At 36.4% G+C, this 24,655-nt stretch overlaps 1 protein-coding gene across 2 annotated transcripts in view; it reads left to right on the top strand.

The window, feature by feature from the left end:
- The window catches only part of DDAH1 (dimethylarginine dimethylaminohydrolase 1), a 132,569-nt gene that overhangs the window by 29,139 nt on the left and 78,775 nt on the right, over positions 1-24,655 (top strand). Inside the window, exon 1 of one of the 2 annotated variants that reach the window (XM_027572509.2) lies at positions 6,983-7,179. The exons of the other annotated variant lie outside the window; for it this stretch is intronic. The gene's annotated coding sequence lies outside the window, so the exon portion shown is untranslated. Of the gene's footprint in view, positions 1-6,982; positions 7,180-24,655 lie in introns of those variants that run through there. 2 annotated transcript variants of the gene reach the window in all.

The raw sequence follows: 24,655 nt of genomic DNA, 5'->3' as shown, positions 1-24,655 counted from the left end.
AAAATATAGCACCTTGGTATTTTTAAAAATCTTGTATCTTTTTCTCAAGTTTATGAAAATGCACTTTTAGAAAATAAAATTTAAATACTAAAAGCCTCTTACATCTTTGAGAGGTAATAGGGAATATTATTTTATGTGCTAGTAAAATAAATTATTATGGTTTTGTCTGGAATGTCCTCTGCCTTATTTCCCAAATCTCATATTTTCATTGTGTTCTTGAAGCTAAAATAATCTGCAGGATTTACAGTGGGAAGGCCAAAGACTCTGTACCTTGTTTCTAATCATCTTATATATTGCATAGTGGTCTATAAAGGCACCAGCCTAGTACATTTTCTGATTTTAAAATATGGCACTAGATTTGGGGAGTATAGACATGGCCCTTAATTCCTAATTTTGAGTTTACTTCATCATACATGAGCAGCGGGGTCTTATGGTACTTAATCTTACTTCCATAAGTAACTGTGTCTCCAATCTCTGCTCTCCAGAAGGATGCTGTAACCTGCACCAGGGATCCTGGTACATTACTACAATGCCAGGTTATAAGGCAAAGTTCAGACAGTTGACTTTGACAATCACTAATGCCATCTAGGGAGTGTTTACTGTATGCCAGTGACTTGAGAGGTCTTATCTCAATCCTTGGAGACAGTTGTTAATATTCACATTTTACAAGCAGCAAAAACAATGCTTCAAGAGATTAAGTAATTTGCCCGAGATTGCACACTAGTACATGGTGAAAACTTGATTCCAAACTGGGTTTTTTTTTTTTTTTTAAGATTTTATTTATTTGAGAGAGAGAGAAAGAGAGCTGGAGAGAGAGGGAGAGACTCTTAAGCAGTGGGGCTCCTGGGTGGCTCAGTCGGTTAGGTGTCTGCCTTCGGCTCGGGCCATGATCCCAGGGTCCTGGGATGGAGTCCCGCATCAGGCTCCTTGCTCATCAGGAAGCCTGCTGCTCCCCCTGCTTGTACTCTCTCTCTCTCTGTGTCAAATAAATAAATAAAAATCTTAAAAAAAAAAGTATCTGAAGCAGACTGTGCTGAGTGCAGAGCCCGACGTGGGGCTCGATCTCACAACCCTGAGATCATGACCTGAGCTGAAACCAAGAGTCAGACATGACTGAGCCACCTGGGCCCCTAAACTGGGCTTTTTGACCCTGCAGCTCTAGCTTTTAGCCTAATACTTTACTACAACCATTGTTTGCCATTCTTTTATCCCCTCCCATTACCTTATTAAAATTCAGAAAACTCTCCATTACCAGAGGATGCTGCTTCTTTCCAGTGGTATGGCAGAGATAAATCATTTCTTTCATGCACAGCAAAGCACCATATATGGTAAGAAGAGAATCCAAATAGACATCTGAGAGCTTGTAGAGTTTCGGTTTGCATCTGGGTCAAATAAGCCTCGTAGGGCTCAGTGACATTGTATTGCCACATAATGAATATCTTTTTATAATTGAATTGAACTCACGGGAAGCATTGGAATTGATGGCCAGCCCTGAATTGAGACTGTGGAGCAGGAGGAAGGAACCAGACTGCCTCCCATTTTCTTGTGTTCAACAGTCTATTTTATGAGCAAGCCTTTTGTGGGGGTGGGGGGGAGCAGTAGGGGCTTGTGTAGAACTCAATGAGATGATAAACTATGAGAAACGGAAAGACCAACTGTCATGACCAACTCTCTCTCATAACATTAAGCAAGAAATGCATTTAAAAATTAGGAACCTGGAGGGTGAAGGGCACTGCTACCACCTCACACAAAAGCTATCAAAGAAAGAAAGGAGAGAGCAGAGATTCCCAGATTGGTACCCAGGTAGAAACAGTGAAAATCAAGATTCAAAGTTTATCCACTGACTCTCAAATCAGTGGCAGTGAGATGGATTTTCTCCAAAAAGTTCATGGTAATTGAGGTTCTGATGACAATTCTCTTTTGACTTTAGCTTGTGTTATCCAGCCAACTCTTATGATAAAGGACCTACATGAGGTCAGTGTGCTGGACACTCCACCATAGTGTACTGGGACTAAGGGTAGGAAAAAAATAAACAGACAAATGTAACAGTGATAAGAATTATGACTAAGAGAAATACTGTCTAAAATAGGTGGATCCAGGAAGACTTACCAGAAGTGTTGACATCTGAGACAAGATGAACATTTATTTGCTTTTTAAGATAATTTTATTACTTTTAGGGGTGTGTGTCTGTGTTGTGTATGTTTGTATGCATTTATTCTAGATAAATGAAAACTTTAAAAACTTCTATAGTACTGTGTTAAATAAGAGTGAGTTGTGACAGTGAATATCCTTGCTTTGTTCCTGATCTAAGAAAGAAAAGCATTCTTTAGCACTGCTTTAGCTCTATCCTACAACTTTTGATATTTTGTATTTTCATTTTTGTTCTATTTCAGTGTATTTTTCACTTTCTCCTGAGACTTCCTCTTTGACCCATTGACTGTTTAGAAGTGTGTCGTTTCATTTCCAAGGGTTTGAGACTTTTCCTGTTATCTTTCTGTTGTTAGTTTTAGGTTTGAGTCCATTGTGGTCAGAGAACACACTATATATTTTCAGTTCTTTCAAATTTGATGAGGTTTACTTTTTGGCCCACAGTATACTAAGTTAAACATGTCTTAGTATAGGTTCTGTGGGCACTTGAGAAGAATGGGTATTCTGCCATTGTTGGGTATTCTATAAATGTCAATTAGATGCTGTTGGTTGATGGTGGTGTGTTCTTCTATATCCTTGCTATTTTATGTCTAGTTGTTCTATCAATTCCTGAGAGGGAGATGCTGAGTTTCCAACTATAACTGTTGATTTGTCAGTTTCCCTTTTCAGTTCTATCAGTTTTTGTTTCACATGTTTTGCTGCTCTGTGGTTTGATGCATGGCCATTTAGATTGCCATGTCTTCTGGATGGACCTTTCTACCATTTTTTAGTATCTCTTTCTGTCTCTGGTAGTTTCCTTTGGTCTGAAGTCTACTTTATCTGACATTAATATAGCTACTCCTGTTTTCTTTTGACTAAGGTTTGCATGATATATCTTTTTCCTCCCTTTCATTTTGAACCTACCTATACCATTATGTTTGAAGTGAGCTTTTAGTGGACAGCATATAGTTGTGTTACATTTTTAATCCACTTTGCCAATCTTTGACTTTTAATTGGTTTATTTAGACCAGTTGTGGTCAATGTAATTATTGATATTTTAGAGATGTGTCAGCCATTTTATTTTTTGTTTTCTGTTTGTTCTGTTTTTCATTTCTCTGTGTTCTTTTTCCTGCCTTCCTGTGGATTACTCAAATAGTTATTAGAGTTTTTAATTTATGTTTAGTGTTTTTGAGTATGTCTCTGTATAGCTTTTACAGTGAGTGCTCTAGGTAGTATATTACATATACATAACTTATCACAGTCTATTGGTTTTTACATTTTATCAGTTTGAGGGAGATATAGAAACTTTATCATCCTTTACTTCCTTTTACCTTCCTGCATTTATAATTGTCTTAAATACTTCCTCTACATACATTTAGAATCACATCAAATCACATTATAAGTTTTGCTTCAAATGTCAAACATTATTTAGAATACTCGAGAAAAGAATGGTATTGAATTTACTCATATTTGTATTATCTGTTGCTCTTTCTTCTTTCCTAATGTTTCAAGATTCCTTCTTTTATTATTTCCTTTTTACTTAGAGAACTTGGTTTAACTATTTTTTAGGGTAGGTCTGCTGGTGACAAATACTCTTATTTTTCATTTATCTGAGAATGTTTTATTTTCTCTCCATTCCTGAGGGACATTTTCATGGAAAATTCATCAAATTTGGGCTCTGGATTGACAATTTTTTATTCAGCAGTTGAAAAATGTGCCATTTTCTTCCAGTCTCCATAGTTTCCGATAAAAAATCCACTGTCTTTCAAATTGTTTTCCCTCTATAGATAACTTGTCATTTCTCTGTAGTTTTCAGAAGCTTGACTGTGATGTGTCTTGGTGTGGATTTTTTTTTTTTTTTTTTTTTTTTTTTTTAGTTTATCTTGTTTGGAATTCATTCAGCTTTTTATATCTGTAGGTTTATACTTTTGCCACCTTTGGGAAGTTTTCAGCCATTATTTCTTTGAGTGCTTTTTCAACCTTACTTTCTTCCTTCTCTCCATCTGGGATTGTGATGACATGAATATTACAACTTTTTTTATAGTCCCACAGGTTCAGTTGGTTCTTTGTATCTTCTGCTCTTTGCTGCAACTTTCAATTTTTTCATTTGTTTCCAGCATGTTTGTAATTTCTCATTGAAGTATTTTGTGATGACTACTTTAAAATCTTTGCCATATAATTCTAAGATCTCTGTCATCTCAATGTTGGTATCTTTTGATTGTTGGTATCTGTTGAACATAATTCAAATTGTGCTTTTCCTTATCCTGGGGATGATGGGTGATTTTGAATTGAAACCTGAACCTTTTAGGTATTATGTTATGAGACTCTGGATTTTGTTAAATCTTCTATTTTAGCTGACTTCCTCTGACATTACTCTGGCAAGGGAAGGATGAGGGCACTGCTTAATTACTGCCGGGTAGGAGGTTTTGTATGGGCTTATTTTGCTCAACATAACCTTTAGAAATTCCTTAATGTTGGTGCCAGTATTAGTAGGTCGTTCATTTTTATTTCTGAGTAATATTCCATTATATTCATAGTATGCTTGAGTACCCTTGAAAAAATTTCACAATTTTTTTTTTCATTTACCTTTTACACAATGTGTTTATGATATTGAAACTGTAAATCAATTTTGGGAGAAATGACATCTTAACAATATTAAATCATACAAAGAAGACCCAAATGTATATTTAGATCTTATTTAATGCCTTTCTGCAATATTTTGTAGTTTTATAGTCTCCTTAACTAGTTGATTTTTTTTAGTGCTATTATAAGTGGTATTGTTTTTTAAAATTTATTTTCCATTTGTTTATTGCCAGTACAGTAGTCACCTCTTTATCCATGGTTTTGCTTTGCATGGTTTCAGTTACCCACAGTCAACCATGGTTCAGAAGCAGATGATCCTCCTTCTGACATATCATCATCAGGTCAGTAGTAACCTAATGCTATATCACACTGCCTGCATCATTCACCTCACTTCATCTCATCATATAAGCATTTTATCATCTCACATCATCACAAGAAGAAGAATAAGCACAGCATAAGATATTTTGAGAGAGAAAGAGGGAAATTTTGAGATTTTGAAGAGGCAGAGACCATATTCACATAACTTTTATTACAGTATATTGCTATAATTGTTTTATTATTTGTTACTTTTACTGTGCCTAATTTATAAGTTAAACTTTATTATAGGTATGTGTGTATAGGAAAAAACATAACATATGTAGGGTTCAATATATCCAAGGTTTCAGACATCCACTGGGGGTCTTGGAACCTATCCCCCATGGATTAAGGGGGACTGCTGTATATAGAAATACAGTTGATTAATTGCATTCTGCAGTCTTACATCTTATATCTGCAACCTTGCTAAATTCACTTATTAGGATTTTTTTGTGGACTTTCTATGTACGTGATCATGTCATCTGAAAAAACAGTTTTACTTCTTCCTCTCTAAACAATATGCTTTTCTTTCTTTCCTCCCTGCCTTCCTCCTTTCTTCATTTTCTTCTCTTCTCTTTTCTTTCTTTCTTTTCTTTCTTTCTTCCCTTCTTTCTTGTTTTAATGCAAGAACATGGGTGATTTTAATGGTATTTTTATGAAAGAATGGTATAAAATATAGAATGAGATTTTTAAAAATTTGCTTAATTTTTTTAGCTTAAGATTTTAGTACAAGTTTTATGCATATTATGTGCTTTCCTAGTTGTTGAATCGACAATACCTGTGAAACTCCTTATAATTCTGTGTATTAATTAATTAGTTAATTAAAATTCTAATTATGTTCACAGTCTGAATGCTAGATATATATTGTTGCAGTTATCATTGTTGTTTAGCATTAAGGACAGGAATCTCTACAAATGTCAACCAAATACCTAATGTGTTTTTCAGAAGTCATTGAGGGGAGGTAGTTTCATATGCAGAGGTAAAGAAGAAAGCCCTCTCTCATCCCCTCAGCCAAGCTCAAACCCACATTGCTCCTCTGTTAGCTCAGGTCCCCTGCCAGGTCTTCGATGTTTTACCTCCTAATTGAAACTCTTCTTGGTACCTCAGCCATTCCATGAAAATCACTAAGTGGCACATATTGGAACTTAAAAACAAAAACTAAATTGAATCCTGTACATATACAAACACACACAGCCTGGAAGCCTGGCCCCAAACTGGGTTTTTTTTACACGGATTTGTATCACACAGTGTAAATATCAGTGTCACAGAGTGGATTCCATGGTTTGCAGTCATCTTCTCTGAACCAGTAAGTTTAAGCCAAAACTGAATGGGGAATTATAAGGTCTGAAGTATTGTTTGTTTTGCTGGTTTGGGTTTGTGGGAATCAGCCCAAGTCTTGATGAGTTCATGGCCCTAATTTGCTTTCACCACACTGTGCCTTCAAGATGCTAAAATACCAGAATGAAAACTGAAAAATTCTGTTGGTTTTATAGATGCCTTTAATACTAACCATTTGAATTAACTAATAGAAGGTGGAAGAGGTAAGCCAAATCATCAAGTAAACTAAAATTCATTTGTATTTGCTTCTGGAGTGCATCATGTGATACTTTCCAGGGAAGATTCACATTCTTAATTATGTTTGGTTTACAATAATATTAAAATAACCACATTTCCTGAATATAATTCAATTGTGCCATAAAGGGATATGGTGTTCTTTTATCATTCCAGTCAGGGTAGAATCCACTGGCAATAAAAATCGGCCCATGAGTAATCCATGCAAAAATAAAATAGATTTGACTATATTTAGAAGCCACTATACCAACAGAATTTACATTATCTCTGTGTTCTAGTGTTTCTTAGACATCTCAGAATCCTAGCTTTGGGAGGGATACTGGGGAGTCTTCTCACTAGTTTAGTATAAGTTAGCTGAGGGTCTGCTTTATATGCTGCACTGTGTTAGCCCCTAGGGAAAAGAAAATGGGAGATGGAGGAGAGGTCATGCCATCGAGGAGTTCCCTGTTTGGTGGTACTCAGTCTGGCTATCTTGAGCCTCTGCTCCAGCATCCTGAATAAAGCACCATTTTCTTTGCTATCCAGGCAAGCAGGAGTAAACAGGCAAGCTGCCGTCTGTTTGTGTTGTCTGGGGTTACTTGTCTTGAGTTTGCTGCAGGAAGCTGGTGGGGAACAGACCATTCTCACTGCCTTCTCAGATATCCGTTCACTGACCTGGCAACAACCTTACCCTTCTTGAATAGTGTTTGTCTCCGAGCAAACATCTGCACAGGCAATAGTATCCCTCTCCTGAGCTTTGATTCTCAAAAGTCTGGAAAGGCACATGGATACCTTGAAGAGTCTTGGGTGACACAAACGACTTGGGTTCTTAATATGGGTAGACAATACGGGACTCAGCTGTTTAACACCTGACTGCCAAGTAGTCTATAACCTTCCATAACAAATGAGACTGATATATGGGTTGGTGCCAAGAAATGTTGTAAGGGTTGGGCCTCGGTACCTCAGATTATACTTCTTGGACTCATGTTCAGATCTCAGTGTTGGGGGAGACATATGACACCTGAAGGAGAGCCTTTCCAACCCCCTCCCTCGCCTAGGATATTTGGGAGGACAGTTCGTTAGGAAATACATAAATGTTTATGAGATGGGAAGGGTGCAAAAAGAGAAAAAAAATATGCTCAAATATCAGGGACCCACCCCTGTTATGACCTTTTTTATCCCTTCCACTTTTTCTCACTCTTGCTTCCATAACATCCTTAGAGAGAAACAAGATATTTCACCGTGTTTGTTTGTTTTCCAAGAGCAGTTGACAACAGACAGTCATGTAGGCACGCCCAGTTTACCAATCATGTAAGGAAATAGATGACTATTCCTGTCTGTCTCTTTGAACTGGCCCTGCAGGGGCTGGCAAGACAAACATTTTACACATGCCATTTCTATAGAGAGGTCTCACAGCTATAAAAGTCATCTTTGAATCCAAGTTACCATAAGAACCAATTGGAATAAAAACCCCAAACAAAGTTCCACAACTAGCTTCTTTCTTCTGAGCAGACTCCTTGATAGCTAGAAATCTGAAGCTTCAGATAAAAAATTTCAGAAAATGATCAGATTTTCTAACATGCCATAACACAGAATACCCTCTTTCCTAACTTGCTTCCCATTGTCCCTTCCACTTTAAAGAAGAAAAACAAAACCACAAGAATGATGAACTCTTTACACACTACAGAACTGTGTAGGGTTTAAATAAGAATCGGAGGCCTGTATTCTGTTTTATTTGTGAACACACCTAGGATGTACTTGTCTTTGGTTAAGTGTGAAATGGAAACTGGTGCCCACACTAACTAGCTATGATCCTGAGAAAGTTATTTAACTTCTCTGAGCCTTATTTGCCTCAGCTGTAAGATAAGGAACTTGAACTAAGATCATCCATAAGCTAATAGGAAGGTTTAGAAATTTTAGCCTGAGTGGGTGTGCAAAGAAAATGTAATGTTCTTCAGCACCTTTGAGATATCAGGTAACTTATTGATAGCCAGTATTAACTTAGCAGAAGTTGTTTGAGTAAACCAGTAGCTAGTTACCAACTTGTAAGTGTTTATTATCTTGGGTCTCAAGCATTTTGGCGATTGCTTGAACAGTGGCTGTGCAATTGCTTAGGCAATAAATTGACATTTAATTCAGTAAACGTATATTCAGGGACTTCAGATTGCATGGACTTATTCCAGGAGCTATATAATGACATCTTTAATTGGCATAGCACTTGATAGTTTATGAAGCCCTTTCATATGAATTGTCTCATTTGATTTTTATACCAACACTGTGGAGCAGAGAGGGCAAGTATTATCACCATTTTACAGATGAGGAAACTGAGGCTCACTGATATCCCATGGAATCCTAATTTCAATTTATTATTCCTGGGTTCTGAGGAGACAAGCGATGGGTAAAATACTTATGAAAAATAAGTATCCTCTGATGATGTTGATGATGATGATGATGGCAGTTAACATTTAATGAGCTCTTGCTGTGTGCCAGACACTGTTATATCTGTAATAACTAATTTAATTCTCACAGCAATCCTATGATAGAGGTACTGAAATTATTCCTACTAGTGATAAATATAATGTAAAATCAACTAGGGCAAAGATTTCTCTTAATCTGTTTTGTTCACTGTTATATCTCCAGCAGTTAGAATAGTGCCTAACGCGAAATGGACACTCCATAAATATTTTTTGAATGAATGAAAGTTTCTGAATGTTTAGAATGAATGAATCTCTGTTTTTCCAGTAGAGAAACTGGGATAATTGGGTAATTGTTCTTGACTAAGATCACTCAGCTGAAACAAGGTGGATGCAAGATTTGAATTTAGCTTTATCCAGAGTTCTTTAAGACCACAAGCTATCCTTGTATTGAAACAACCCACCAACTATATTAAGTGTATGTGCTTTAGGGGGGAGGTTTTAAACTTGGAAAATCATAATAACTTTTCTTATCCTTGGATTTAGGTTCTTGCAAAGAAGCATTTAATTGATGTAAAATCCTAGATTTGATATAGAACTGTTATGTATTTTTTGATGGTGATCAGGCTTGGAAAACAGCTGTTTAACTGAGTATTCTGATACTACTGCTTGAAAATGCACTCTCTAATTAAATGTGTGATGTTTTGCTTGTGTTGGCTGAGGCACTCATTACAAACTAGGAAAGTCTAGCTCTGGTTTATCCATCAAAGAAATATAAATGTCTGAGAGATGGTGTGGCTAGCCACAGAAGCTTAAAGTGGGAGGTTGTTGGTTGGGGATGGGGTGGTAGGCAGGATTGCAAATTCAGGTTAGTCAGAATAAAATACTTAGGAAAAACTGAATTATTAGAAGGTTGCCAGCTTGCAAAGATGAACCAATGCAAATCTATAAAGAAAAATAAGACAAGGAAAGAAATGATGCATTACCTTTGAAAAGAACAAATTTAAAACATATAATCCCATTGTGAGATTTTGGCTTCACAGTGAAAGAATGGCAGTGCGAAATGTAATGCCTAACTTCACCCAGTACTTAATGTGACTTGACAGCTCACCTGGAAATGAACTGTAAAGAAATGCTTAAGTTAAAAATTATATTGTATGATCTCCATAATTGAAATATTAAAAACTTTTTAGCAGAGCATAAGTAAATGTTTCAAATTGCCTGTGACCGTAGGCTGAATGTGATAATTTTCATTATTGTTTGTATAACTAATGCAGTTCTTACCTCTTTCTTGTGTATTTACACTTGCTTCTTGTTTTACATCGATAAACTAGAAATGATAGCCAATGGTGGATTTCTGTTTATCTTATAATTTTTTTCTAATTATAAAACTAATTAATTCATATTCATTGGAGAAAATTTGGAAAGTATAGAAATATTTAAATGCTTTAATATCAGAGTTTAGAAATTTCCTTTTAGGAGGTGGTATTTATGTCTATATTAAGTCCTTTAGGAACTCAAAAAAATTGGCATTTTCTTATTATACACCCATGTGAACTTAGGAGAGAGATAATGGTACTCATTTTTATATTTGAGAAAAAGGAGATGCTGGCTAAGGACAGAAAGAAAAAGAAATGGATTTTTTTTAAATTATGCTCACTAGACTATATCTTCATCTATAAAGATCTTCTTTTCTATATTTATATCTGTATAATGTGTTGACAGATATCATATGTGTGGAGAATATCAGTTTGCATCATCCATACTGTACCCTAGTCTCATTAGTTTCACAGTCTCTTTTCCATCTTGATCTCAGTGTAATTATTAACCTTTAAAAACAAAGTAAAACACCAGGCCCAGTTAGTTTAATTGGTGAATTCTACTCAACATTTAAGGAAAAAATGACACCAATTCTCCATAGTCTCTTCCAGAAGATAGAAGCAGAGGAAACACTTTATGAGGCCAGTATTACCTTAAGACCAAAACCAAGTAAAACCGTTATGAGGAGGGAACTCTACAGGCCAATATCTCTCATGAACAAAGATATAAAAATTCTCAACAAAATTTTAGCAAATTGAATCCAACAATGTAGAAAAAGAATTATACAGCATGATCAAGTGGCATTTATTTCAGGTATGCAGTGCCGATTCAGCATTTGGAAATCACTCAGTATAATCTACCACATGAACAAGTTAAAGAAGGAAAATCATATGATCATATCAATATATGCAGAAAATGCATTTGACAGAATCCAATACTCATTCATGATGACAGCTCTGAACAAAAACTAGGAATAGAGAGGAACTTTCTCAACTTAATAAAGAACATCTACAAAACAAAATGAATTCTACTGCTAACATATACTTAATGGTAACACTGTTTTCCCCTAAGATCAGGAATAAGGCAAAGATGTTCTCTCTCACCACTGCTATTCATCATTGTACCAAAAGTCCTAGTAAGTTCAATAAGACAAGAAGAGGAGATAAAAAATACACAGATTGAGAAGAAATAACACTGTTTTTATTTGCAGATGATACAATTATAATTATCTACATAGGAAAATCCCAAAGAATTGACTGAAACAAAAATTAAAACTCCTGGAACTTATAAAGTATAGCAAAATCTTGGTCATAATGTTAAAGTACAGAAGTTAATTGCTTGCCCAAATACCAGTAATGAACAGTTTGAAATTTTAAAAAAAATTTATAATAACCAAAAAAAGAAAGAAAACAATGAAAGGAAGGAAGATAAACCTACATATAAATCTGACAAAATATGTATAGGATCTATATGTAGAAAACTACAAAATTCTGGTGAAAGAAATGAAAGAAGACCTAAATGAGAGATTTCATGTTCATGGATTGGAAGACCCAAATTGTTAAGATATTAATTATTCCCTACTTGCCCTAAATACTTGATGCATTCCCAATCAAAATCCCAGCAAACTATTTTATAGGTATCAACAAACTGATTCTAAAGAATGAATGGAAAGGCAAGAAACCTAGAATAACCAACAGAATACTGAATAAGAAGAACAAAGTTGGAGGACTCACAATACCTGATTTCCAGACTTATTATAAGGCTATAGTAATCAGTACAGCATGGTATTCATGAAAGAAAAGACACATAGATCAATAGAACCAAGTAGGAAGCCTAGAAATAGGTCCACACAAATGTGGTCCACTGATCTTTGACAAAAGAGCAAAAGTTATTTGTCTTAATTTGTCTTAGTGGGCCATGACAAAATACCATAGATTAGGTGGCTTAAACAACAGACATCTATTTTCTTACAGTTCTAGAACTGTAAGTCTGAGATCAGGGTGCCAACTTGGGTAGTTCTGGTGAGGGCTCTCTTTCTGGCTTGCAGATGGCCACCTTCTCACTGTGCTCACATGGCCTTTTGTTGGAGTGCATGTGTGGAGAGAGAGAGAATGTGAGGTCTCTGGTATCTCTTCTGATGAGGGCAATAATTCCCAACATGAGGGCCCTAACTCCCATAATCTCACTTACAACTAAGTATCTCTCAAAAACCCCACCTCCGGATACTACCACATTGGGGGTTAGAGCTTCAGTGTATGAATTTTGGGGAGATACAATTCAGTACATAGCACTATTTAATGGAGAAAGGATAATTTTTTCAATAAATGGTATAGGAACAGTAGGACATCCACAAGCAAAAAAAATGAACCTAGACATAGGCCTTACATTTTTCAGAAATATTAACTCAAACTATAAAATGTAAAACTCTAAAACTTCTTGAGGAAAATATAGGAGAAAATATAAGTGGCGACAAGTTTTTAAATATGACACCGCAAGCGTGATTCATGAAAGAAAAATGTGATAAATACACTTTATTAAAATTAAAAACTTGCTTTGTGAAGGAAACTATTAAGAAAATGAAAGATAAGCCACACGTGGGAGAAAATATTTGCAAAACATATATGATAAAGGACTTCTGTCCAAAATATACAAAGAACTCTTAAAACTCAACAATAAGAAAACAAACAACCTGGCTAAAAAGTGGGCAAAAGGTCTGAAAAGACTCCATACTAAAGAAGATTAACAGATGGCAAATAAACATGAAAAGATGTTCAATGTCATTTGTCATTAGGAATTATAAATTAAAATGAGATACCACTACCCACCTATTAGAATGCTAAAGTCCAAAAACCTGACAATACCAATTGCTGCCAAGAATATAGAACAACAGAAACATTTATGTATTGCTAATAAGATTGTAAAATAGCACAGCCACTTTGGCAGTTTCTTTCAAATCTAAACATAATTTTACCATATAATCCAGCAGTCATATTCCTACATATTTACTCAACTGACTTGAAAACACGTATGTCCACACAACAACCTGCATTTGTAAATGTTCATCACAGCTTTATTCATAATCACCCCAAAGTCAAAGCAACCAATTTGTCCTTATTAGGACCTTTATATGATGGATTCATATAAAGGAATGTAAATCCACAGTAAGAAGACATGAGCTATCAAGCCATGAAAAGACTTGGATGAATCTTCAGGCTATATTGGTAAGTGAAAAAAGCCAGTCTGAAAGGGCTACATAATACTACTGTATGGTTCCAATTATATGACATTCTGGAAAAGGTAAAGCCATGACAGTGAAAAGCTGTGGTTGCCAGGGGTTCAGGGAGAAAGGGGGAGGGTTGAATCCATGATGCGCAGGGGGATTTTGTGGGGCAGTGAAACCATTCTGTATGACACTGTAATTATGGACACATACACTATGTATTTGTCAAAACCCTTAGAATATTGCAACACAAAAAGTAAACTTTAATGTGTGCAGACTTTTAAAAAAATCATTTAGGAGATTGGGAGTCCCAAGTTGGAAAACAGAACATGATTTAAATATATATATATATCTATTACAAGGTATGAAACAACCTCACTGAAGGGGGTGGGGGAGAGCTGCTGCTGACCTACATAACTTTGGAAGTGATTGGAACCTGTAAGATTAAAAGCAAAAGAAATAGTACATAGACACCAAAATATAGCAGACAATATTGTTTCCCTTGGAGACGCGGGTTAACAATTCTGATATTTCTGTACTGGAATTGAGCAATTAAGTAAATGGATGGCAGATGGTAGAAGCTGGGTTTCTCATTGTTGGAGTGAGAGTTTATTGGTAAGCAAAAGCTAGAATGATCCCTGTGGCAGTAGATTAGAGTTGGAGACGTCAGTTTGAATTCATGTTTAGCTTAATAGAAATACAGATGGTTGCACGTAGAAATATTTATAGATGTGTGTATGTACAGGGGTTAATATATGCAAATACATTTTTTGCTCTTTAGCTGAGAAGGCCAGGAAATAACAACACCCCAGCAGTAACAAGCATACTTAGTGCCCAGATCTTCGTTTCTTATGCTATTCTCCAATAAAAGGAACCAGGACTTCTTGGAGAAAGATCTGATTTTAGCACTAGATCAGAAAATATACAAGATGAATCTGGAGCGTCTCTTAGTGCCAGAAAGTAAGGAATTACTTTTAAAAATGCACATGATGTTAGAGTATGTCAAAGGGACACACTAGGCTAGGCAGTTGAAAGAGCTCCAATGGCTAAAGATGGAACAATTTGAGCAACAAAATAAAGCACTGTGGGATTATAACCCAAAGTATAAAATAAATATCCTTGAGTCCATACTGAAGTAAATAAGTGATTGAATAAATACTTGTGGGAGAAAAGACAAATCTTCCAGGCAGAAGAATTCGGAATAATTTATGTAGATACTCTGCCCTCCAGGAGATAGAGCAAAACTCCCCGTACTTTAAGTGTTAAGTGCACAAACTGACTTTCTTCCAAAGGTACAATCTGCAATAGGGGAGAAAAAAGTAACTCTAACAGGGGAGAGGCCTGACAAACCCTGAGCCAGGTGATGAAGGTCAACACCAACAGTGATAAGTCATGTTGATAGTGTGTACTCTTGATATAATGTAGCAGTGATAAGTCATGTTGATAGTGTGTACTCTTGATATAATATAGCACTTTCCCTCAGCAGTCTTCCTCCCCCAGAACCATAAACCCAATCTAATCATGAAAAAAGCATCAGACAAATCCAAGTTGAGGGACATTCTACAAAATACCTGACCAGCACTCTTTAAAAAGTTAAGGAAAGTCTAAAAAACTATCACGGCCAAGAGTTACCAAGGAAGACATGGTGACCGATTGCAGTGTGGTATCCTGGATGGGATGCTGAAACAGAAAAAAGGTTTTAGGCTAAAACTAAGATCATCAGAATAAAGTACAAACTTTAGTAAATAAAACTCTCAGTACTGGTTCCTTAGCAATGTACCAATCTATGGTAACAAATGTACCACACTAATGTAAAATATTAATTATAGGGGAAACTGGTTGCAGGGATACATGTGAACTGTCTGTATTCGCTTCACAATTTTTTTTTCTGTAAGTCTAAAATCGACCTAAAAACAAAATTTGTTTTTTTTAAATGTTTCCCAGACTTTCTTGCTTGCTGCTGTCCAAAGGGTCACTACGTTGCATAACTCCAGGAAACACCATTCATATAAAATTCAGTGTGAATGGTGTTCCCTGGAGTTGTGGTAGGCTGCAAACTTTAATGGCTTTTTCCTAAGAAAATGTATCATGTTTGCCATGTGTCAATTTATGTCTTCCAAGTAAAATTTTCCATCAGTTGATTATAGATCCTGCCTTACTGGTTTCCTCCGGAGGGGAAGGTTGGGCTGGATCAGTGACCAGCCTATTTCAGACAGAGGTAGCAAAGCCACTTTCCCTCTTGTTTAAGCAGGCATTGACTCAGCTACATGTGAGCAGTCAGGGAAGACGTAGCCAAGTTGGGGAGATCTTATTGGCTTCTCCTATCCTGGCCTATGATGTATACTCTACACTTTTACCCACCTCTGACCTTGGTTATGGGGTAGGAAGCACAGCGTGATATATCAATGCTGGTGCTTCTGACTTCCTGAACCAGGAAGCACCCCAAATGGGCCAGGAAAGCCGAGGAAATGTAGGAATTGTGTTGAAAGTGGCAGCAGAAACATTTCTGAACCGAGAAGGGCTTTTCCAACATCCAAATAAAAGCTACATTTTCCAGCCTCCCTGAGTAAGAACCTGAAAGATAAAAATTTTTGTTGACTCCTCGGAAAACTCAGGGATTTAACAAATATGTAAATGAGATATTCAATCCCTATGAAATGTGAGGGCTTCCCCTGGTATTTAGTTCATAAGTTGTGTTCCACCAGCTTTTACAGCATCAAGTTCCCCCATTCTAGACCAAGCTAATGGTCTTTCACTTTCTGTTTCTGTAAATTATAAACCCCAGATGTGTCACATTGTGTAATGAAAACGATCTAAAAAGAAATTTGTTTTTTAAAGAACATAAATTTCTTGTTTTACTGAGGTTTATTGGTCCTTTTTTAAGGGACAGAAGAAAAATTAACCTTTCATGTTTTCCCTTTTTTGTACACTGAAGGGAGACCTTGAACTGTTTGGGCAAAAAAGGGAAAATACTTTACTTGGGCCAATTTTTTTTTTTTTTTTTTTGGGCCAGTTTTTTTTTACAGAGTAGGTCCAGTTGCTGAGATAAGCCTCTTGCTGAATCAACTATGTTTTTGTGTTTGGTCTTGGATCTTATCTGCCTGCAGCAGCAGCAAGCTTCATAACAAATGAGGTTCAAAGAGGTGAAGCCGCTGTTTCAGCCTCTTACACCAGTGTTTTCAAAGAGTTCTGTAGATTTGGTCATTATGCTCATTCTAATCAAACTCTTTGAAAGCTTATCTTCAGCCACCATTTCCTACAGTCTTTCCGCAAAGCAACCATTATATGCGATCATTAGTAGAATGGCATGTGGTCTGTAAATACACTTAATAGTTAAATTTCTAAGACTATTGTTTGAGACCATCTCTGGAAGAATCTCAGCTTGGCATGAATTTTTTTTGTTTTGTTTTTAGTTTTCAAATTGGAGTATTTTGCAATTATTTTGTACACGTTGCAGTTGGTCTCCTAAAGTTGTTCTTCAGTTCATGAGAGTTATGGTTTTTATAGTGCAAATAAGTTAAATAGATGCCATTTGGGAAGAGAGATGATGGATTGTTTCACTCTTTTTGTGCTGGATAATTCTGCCGGAAGATGCTGTCGGTTACAAGAAGAGTTATGTTGATAAAGAGGAACAGTTTTAAGGCTGTAAGAGCTCTAGAATGAGATGGGATTCACAGTCTAACCTTGGTTTTCTTCAAAGGACCCTGTTGGCTTAAACTCTCAGAAAATACGATTGTACTCGTCAGTCACCTAAATTGTAAAAGTGTTCAGGAGGGGGCCTGTCAACATTTGGAGTGTCTGAGGTGGTGATGTTGGGAATCAGACTGGCATGATGTAGGGATGGGGACTAAAATTCCTAGAACGCAAGCATGTTGAGCCCACTTGCCTCTCTGTGAATGGGGCTCTTGACCACAGGCCTGGCTCCCCTTGCCTCCCCTCCCAACTCACCCAGCAGAGGACTGACCCATCCCTGCCAGAAGGCAGTTGTCCTTGGCTAGAGCCAGCTCTTGGCTGCACGCTGTGCTCCACTCAGCCTTCCAACCCAGCCAGCTTGGCTAGAGAGGCCTCCGATTTCATCCCCAAGTGCAGACAGTTCGTACATTAAAATCAGATTTTCTCACCTGGTAATTTGATCATTTCTCGGTAGATTTCATCCACAAAAATTGTCTTCTAGAAAATAAAATAAAATCCAGTGTTATCCTGCGTGGTCTTACATGTAGGAACACTACCCAGTGAAAGTTTCTAAGAGAACCTTGGTTTAAAACAGTAGTTTAGGGGCGCCTGGCTGGCTCTGTCAGTAGAGCATGTGACTCTTGATCTCAGGGTTATGAGTTCGAGCTCCATGCTGGGTGTAGAAAAATTACTTAAAAAAGAAAAATTTAAAAACATCAGTTTATTTGTCTGATCCATCCAGATCTGACCATGCCATTCTAAACTTGAATTTCTTTTGCAGAAATGAGAAATACCAGTTTTTAAAATAAATATCATGTGGAAATATGTTACTAACTTCATGAGCATTTCCCTGCAGATAATCAAGCTAACCAGATACTATTTGTAGAAGGAAAACAAAGTCATGGTCATACAAAGACCGTGATAAAATGAGTAACTTTCTTAAAATAAAAAATTCAGAAAATATCTATTGTTTCTTCATACCTTGAGGTAAATTTTATACAAATGTGTCCTAATATAAGTAAACTCAAAATTCAAAAGTATGAACATCAACATAGAGACATTGAGGAATTATTTTCTTTTCTCTACTAAGTCTTTCATGTTATAATTTATCTAAGTAGGTAATTCCTATGGTAAGATTCAGGTAGAATTTGATTTATTTAAATATGAAGCTCAAAAAAAATTTTTTTTAATGCAGCTCACATACGATTTTTTTAAATTATTGAAAACTACATTATACATTCAGAAGGGTGTTATAACTGAACAGCTTAAAGAAAAACAAGGAAATGAACACTTATATATTTATTATACAGATTAAGAAACCAAAACTTAGATGGCCCCTGGGTACCCCTCCTCAATCATAATCTTCCCCACAAAGGTAACTACTCATCTGAATTTTATGTTAACCTATTCCCTTGTTTTTCTTTATAATCACCTATGTATTTTCCTTCAAAATAATAGAGTGTTTACTTTTGTCTTTGTTTTTTGAATTTTACATAAATAGAATCACAACTTTGTATTTTTGGGGTGATTTCTTTTGCTTAACATTACTACGTACTCTATTCTAGTATATGAATATATCAAATTTATCCATTTTTACTGCTGATTTACATTTGAGTTGTTTCTAGTTTCTTGCTGTTATTATGAATAATCCTGTAGTTAGTCTTAAACATGTCTCCTAGGCTAGGATCAGGATCCTACCTGATCCTACCTATCAGGTAGATGTGGATTGTAAGGTACATGTATTTTCAGCTATATTAAGTAATGCCAAAATGTTTCCCGAAGTGATTGCTCCTATTTATGTTCCCATGAGCAATGGATGAAAAGTGTTATTGCATTCATCACATGTCCTCCAACACTTGATATTATTTTATTTTAATTTTTTCTAGTATAGTGAGTATGAAATGGTATCCCATTGTCATTTTCATTTTTATTTCCCTGATCACCAATGAGGTTGGATATCTTTTCATATGTTTATGAGCTAATTGTGTTTTCATGCATTCAACAAATACTGTTTGAGTACCTCCCATATGCCAGGCACTGTTAGGGTCTCTCTTCCACGTCTTTGAAATTGCTATACTTATTGATTGCCCATTTTTTCCATTGGGTTGTTTTCCTTTTTCAAAAGAATTCTTTATATGCTCTAGAAACATCCTTTGTTGGATACATGTTTTGCAAATATTGCCTCTAAGTTTATGTCTTGCCTTTTTACTCTATGGTATTTTTTGATGAACAGAAGCTCTCAATTTTAATGTAGTCAGATCCTTTTTCTTACATTGTTTTTAAAAGCGTTTGAGTTTTGCCTTTCAAATTTAAGACCTTACTTCCATTTAAGATGTATTCTTGTATGTAATATGAGGAAGTGATCCAATTTCTTTCTATTTTTTCCCCCATATGGAGAACTAAGTCATTGTGACATTATTAATGAGTGGTTTCTCCTTTACCTACTAATTTTATAATGTCCTCTTTGTCATGAGTCTTGTCCTTATGTATATGTGTGGGTCTTTTCCTAGGTGCACCCTTCCATTTCATTGTTCTATTTGTTCTTCTCTATGCCAGTTCCACTGTATCACTGTATTCATTACTCATCATGAAAAGAAAAGGATAATACAGTTGATCCTTGAACAACATGGGTTTGAACTGTGCTTGCCCACTTGTACATGGATTATTTACAGTACAGCACTGTAAATATTTTCATCTTCCTTAGGATTTTCTTAATAACATTTTCTTTTCTCTAGCTTACTTTATCGTCGGAATACAGTATATACTACAACATACAAAATATGTGTTAATCAACCAACGGTTTATATTATCAGTAAGGCTTCTGGTTAACAGTAAGCTAATAGTAGTTAAGTTTAGGGGGAGTCAAAAATTGTGTGCAGGTTTTCAACTGCACTGAGTGGGTCAGCGCGCCTAACTCCCATGTTATTCAAGGGTCCACTGTCACATGTGAAGCACTCAATAGTTGTCATCTATTATTATTTTCATAGGGAACACATTTTGGGGGGGCACATTTTAATTGTGTTTTAAACAATATCTGAAACTCTGTAGAAATTTAGTGAACATTCAGTAGAAATAACTAATCCTTTTTGCATTCGATCTGAGTTACCTGGCTGTCCAGAGACTTTTAAGAAATACACATGCTCAGTCATTGTCTTTGCCTTCTTCTGAAGCACATAGGAAAAGGTGAAAGATGAATTCTCTAGATTCTCCACTGATCCTCACTCAGAGTCTCTTAGGTAAGGCTAAATGAAGGAGGCTTTACTTTATAGTTTGTTTCTTTTTCAGAATTGAGTTTTGGAAGAGGAAATGATATGAAACTACATAGATGCACATTCAGGAAAGACTTCCAGTGATACATATCTAGAGCATCCAATTTTCTACACCTTGTTTCTATTCCATATTTGACTTATTATAAACCACCCCAGAATCTTTATAAAATAAACCCATTTATTTGATGAAGGAGAGGAAAGTACCACATTTTAACTGTTACTAAAAGAAATGTTCTTTGCTCTGTTGGTCTTGGACTTCCACAAAATACTTGATTCCAGATGTTAAATTGTTTTTTCAGAAGCCTTGTTAAAGTGCCAGAGCATTAGATTTTTGAAGGCATTTCCAAACCCCAGCTGATTATCACAACACACAGGAATCCAAACTTTCAAAGCTCAGCTTTGGCTCTGAAGTGTATCAGCAGCTGCAAAAAAATATGTGCAAAGGCACAGGTTCATAGGCCTGAGGTCCGATGTCCTTATATGGTAAAACTATAAGTGAATTTCCTTTACTTCCTGGTTATCAGAGATTCGGGTCAGTTGTTTAAAAGGCACTAAATTTCCTTGATCCTTTAAAAAATAACTGTAGCTCAGTAGTGGTAATAATCATTCAGCAAGGTGATATATGGATTCCATTATGTAATATTATAGTTTTTTAAAAAAAATCTTTAATTTTATTTTTCTACCAAAGCATTCACAGTGATGAACTTATTTTACATCTTACTCCAGCTGTATATTCCAGAATACATTTATAAGGTCACCTTTCCTCAAATTGTTTTATACATATTCACTATTTGTGTTCTTCTTAAGAGGCTTGTTTCATCATTCCCTAGGGAACCAATCCAAGAATGGAGAGAAAGTCCTCCCCATTTACCTCCTCTCCCTCCAGCTGATGGCAGAGGGATCATCAGTAGATGCCTAAACATGACAAAGGTGGGAGAGGGAGTTTGGGAGAAAACCAAAGGGGGATGTTGAGCTACATCTCATAATTGTGTTCCAACAGCAGATGGATGACCTTTGTGTTCTTTTGTATCATTTAACAAATAGCATTAGAGTATCTAGCATGGTATAGTAGATACCACACTCAGTAAATTATTGTCATCAGATAAAGTTGAATTATAAAGACAGTCTATAATAAATGAGAGTCTATCTAGGCCTAAAACGAAATGTTTTAAATTGCTTTTTTAAAATATATATATTCTATTTCCTACCACTGGCACTATGCCTAGAATTTGGTACATGTAGGAATTAAAAAATCAGTCCAATGCCTCTTTCTCTCCCACAAGTATGTTCTACATTGGCCTGATAATTTAGAAGGAAGCCCTGATGGTATCAGGGCAGAACATTCCTCCAGGCCTGGGTGGGGTAGAAGTTCTGCTTTCATCCCTTTCTAATTCCTTTTCCAGTTATTGATTGGCTTCTACAGTGCTGAGGACAGAGGTGTCAGCTGATCTTTCTCTGATTTCTTAAGATTCCTCCCTTTCAGAGCAGAAGCCAGCATGACCAGAATTAGACTTCTAAGAAATCCTCAGCAGCCATCTCCATGGGGAGCCTCAAAATGAGTGAAACAGAGCGTTTACCCTCAAATGGCTCAGCAGTTGTCATCATGGCAGATATCAAGAACTGCAGATGTCTCTTTTATACTCTTTATGTTTAGGGCCCAATAGAATTAATTGTCTGTTGTCTTGGCATCTGGATCTAGACAGATGTACAGCGAGCAGCCATTTTGCTAAAGGCTGGGATCCAGAAATGAAAGATCAGTGATAGCACGATGTGATAATCAGCACCACACCAATCCCTCCCTTTTGGGGTCCACATTTACTTTGTCAGGCAAAGAAGCATTTTACTTAAGGCAGGTCCATTATCTTTCTAATTGCTTTTCCAGTGATGTCAAGTCTTTTCTTTGTCCTATTTGACCTCAATACTTGTAGTTTGTTTTTAAAAATCTTATTCTCGGCTACTTATTGCAATCGTGCCAGATGTTTAATTCATGATTCTTTGTTTTAGCTCCTCTTCTTTGTGAAAGTTAACTATTTTTAAAGCCACGCCAAAATAACAACAAAAACTGAAGCCTACAAGCGTACCTTTCTTTAAGCAATAATTCTATTCTAAAAGTACTTGTGTGAAAATTTAATTCAGTTAATTTATAACAATTTATTGCTCTTTCTTAGACTTCTGTCTCTCTGTCAAACTGCTATTATTCTGTTTCATGGATGGCGGTGGCTGAATATTTTCCCAAGCAATGCAGTGGTTTTTGTGATGTTATAATAACTTGTGGGCTGGACCAAGACTGGACTGGCCCTGGTCCTGGCCAGACACTCAGTCAGAGGACCTATGAAAAACATAGTTGGATAGAGTTGGATCTCAAGATATCATCTCAGCCCCATAGGTGATGTCTACAACAGCCTAACCCCACTTTGATGGTGACTCTACACTATTATAATATCTCCCTCACTCATCAGAATGTCTGCTCCTTGCTTTGGTCCATATTCCCCAAGGTTGTTACACCCGAAGCAGGGGGATATTTCTCATTGCTTTACTTGCTTTGGTGTTCCATCAGAGAAGCAAAGACTTAATTATTTGTGAGATAAAGGTAAGTAAAATTGAGAATCAAAATATTCTTGGGAATAAGCCATGGCTATCACTGCAAAGTTATCTTTTAAAATATATTCAACTTATGCATTCTAAACTAAATCATATTTAGTACCTAAACTAAAAATATTCAATATAAATCTCACTTTCCCTTTTCTCAAAAGGAGATAAACATTAATTTTAAGGAATTTTTTTCAGATCTATCTTTTCATAGTCTCTGCTGGTATATATGTAAGGAGAATCATTATGATTAAATAGGCATTGAACCTCCCTCGTTAACTTTTAGCACAACAATTCAAGTAGGGAATGAAGACTAGTGAAGCAATGAGTTATGACTGATAGCTTGAGTTTTGGTAAAAACTTTAGCATAGGATCCTCAAAATTTGTTTTAACCAATAAGTAGCATTTCCTATAAAGAGGGTTGAAGGCTCATCCGTGCATTCCAATAATGCTATTACAGCATGAAATGCCATTGTAGAGGTGAATTCAGACTGCTCTGGGAGCACAGAACTAAATACCTGCTGTGGAGTTCAGTAGCCCTTCACAAAAGATAACGATGTTTGAGGTGAGTCTAGAATGATGAGTCAGCGTTCCAGACGGGGAAAGGTAGAGGGTAGTTTAGGCAGTATGTGAAAAAGCATAAAGGTATGACAGAGGATCTCTATACACCAGTAGGATGTTTGACATGACTAGAACTTTAAGTGGCAGGAGAAACACTGAGAACTTAACACTATGGATACCAAGCTGAGATGTCATGCTTCATCCTATATTGTAGTTCAGTGGCGAATAATGAAGGAGTCTCACTGGGGCAGTGATGTGATCAGATCTTGCTGTTTGGCGGTATCTCTGTGTAGATTAGACTTTCAAAACACCGGATTCAGGGAAACCTCTTAGGGCTCCTATAGTAGTTGGTGCTGGACATGTTGAGAGTCTGGACTCACAGTGACTATGGGAATGCAGAACAGGAGATAAAGTTGGAAAGTAATAAAAGTTAGGTTATTAGCCCTGGGAGGGCAGGGACCATGCTTATTTTATTGAAGTTTGCCCCATAAAGCTCTCTACACCTGTTGTGTGATCCCCAAGTTGACATGGCCCCTTTCTTGCAAGATCCCCCATCCTTTCCACTTTACTACTCAGTTTTTACTGGTTAGTCCAAACTGTTCAGTGTAGTAAGCCCATTCATTGCTTCTGCTGCTGTCAGATGTATAGAATTGTCATCAGTGAATTAAGTAAAAAATTAAATATCCTTACTTGTTTGTACTTTTTCATATATTTCTCTTTCATTCTGTTTGTCCATCTAGCTTATGCTGGAAGAACAACTACATTTTTAGTGGAGGTGTGTAATTCACCCCATTCAGAAAGGAAGGTATATATTATGAGATACTTTTTAGCAATTTTTAAAATGAAGTAGATGGGGGCGCCTGGGTGGCTCAGTCAGTTAAGCATCTGCCTTCGGCTCAGGTCATGATCCCCGGGTCCTGGATCGAGCCCCGCGTCAGGCTCCCTGCTCAGCAAGAGCCTGCTTCTCCCTCTCCCTCTGCCTGCCACTCTGCCTA

The sequence above is a fragment of the Zalophus californianus genome, chromosome 4 (assembly GCF_009762305.2).
Source record: "Zalophus californianus isolate mZalCal1 chromosome 4, mZalCal1.pri.v2, whole genome shotgun sequence".
NCBI classification, from domain to species: domain Eukaryota; kingdom Metazoa; phylum Chordata; class Mammalia; order Carnivora; family Otariidae; genus Zalophus; species Zalophus californianus.
The sequence above is the reverse complement of the archived record's forward strand: the minus strand, read 5'-3'. Positions and strand labels throughout refer to the sequence as shown.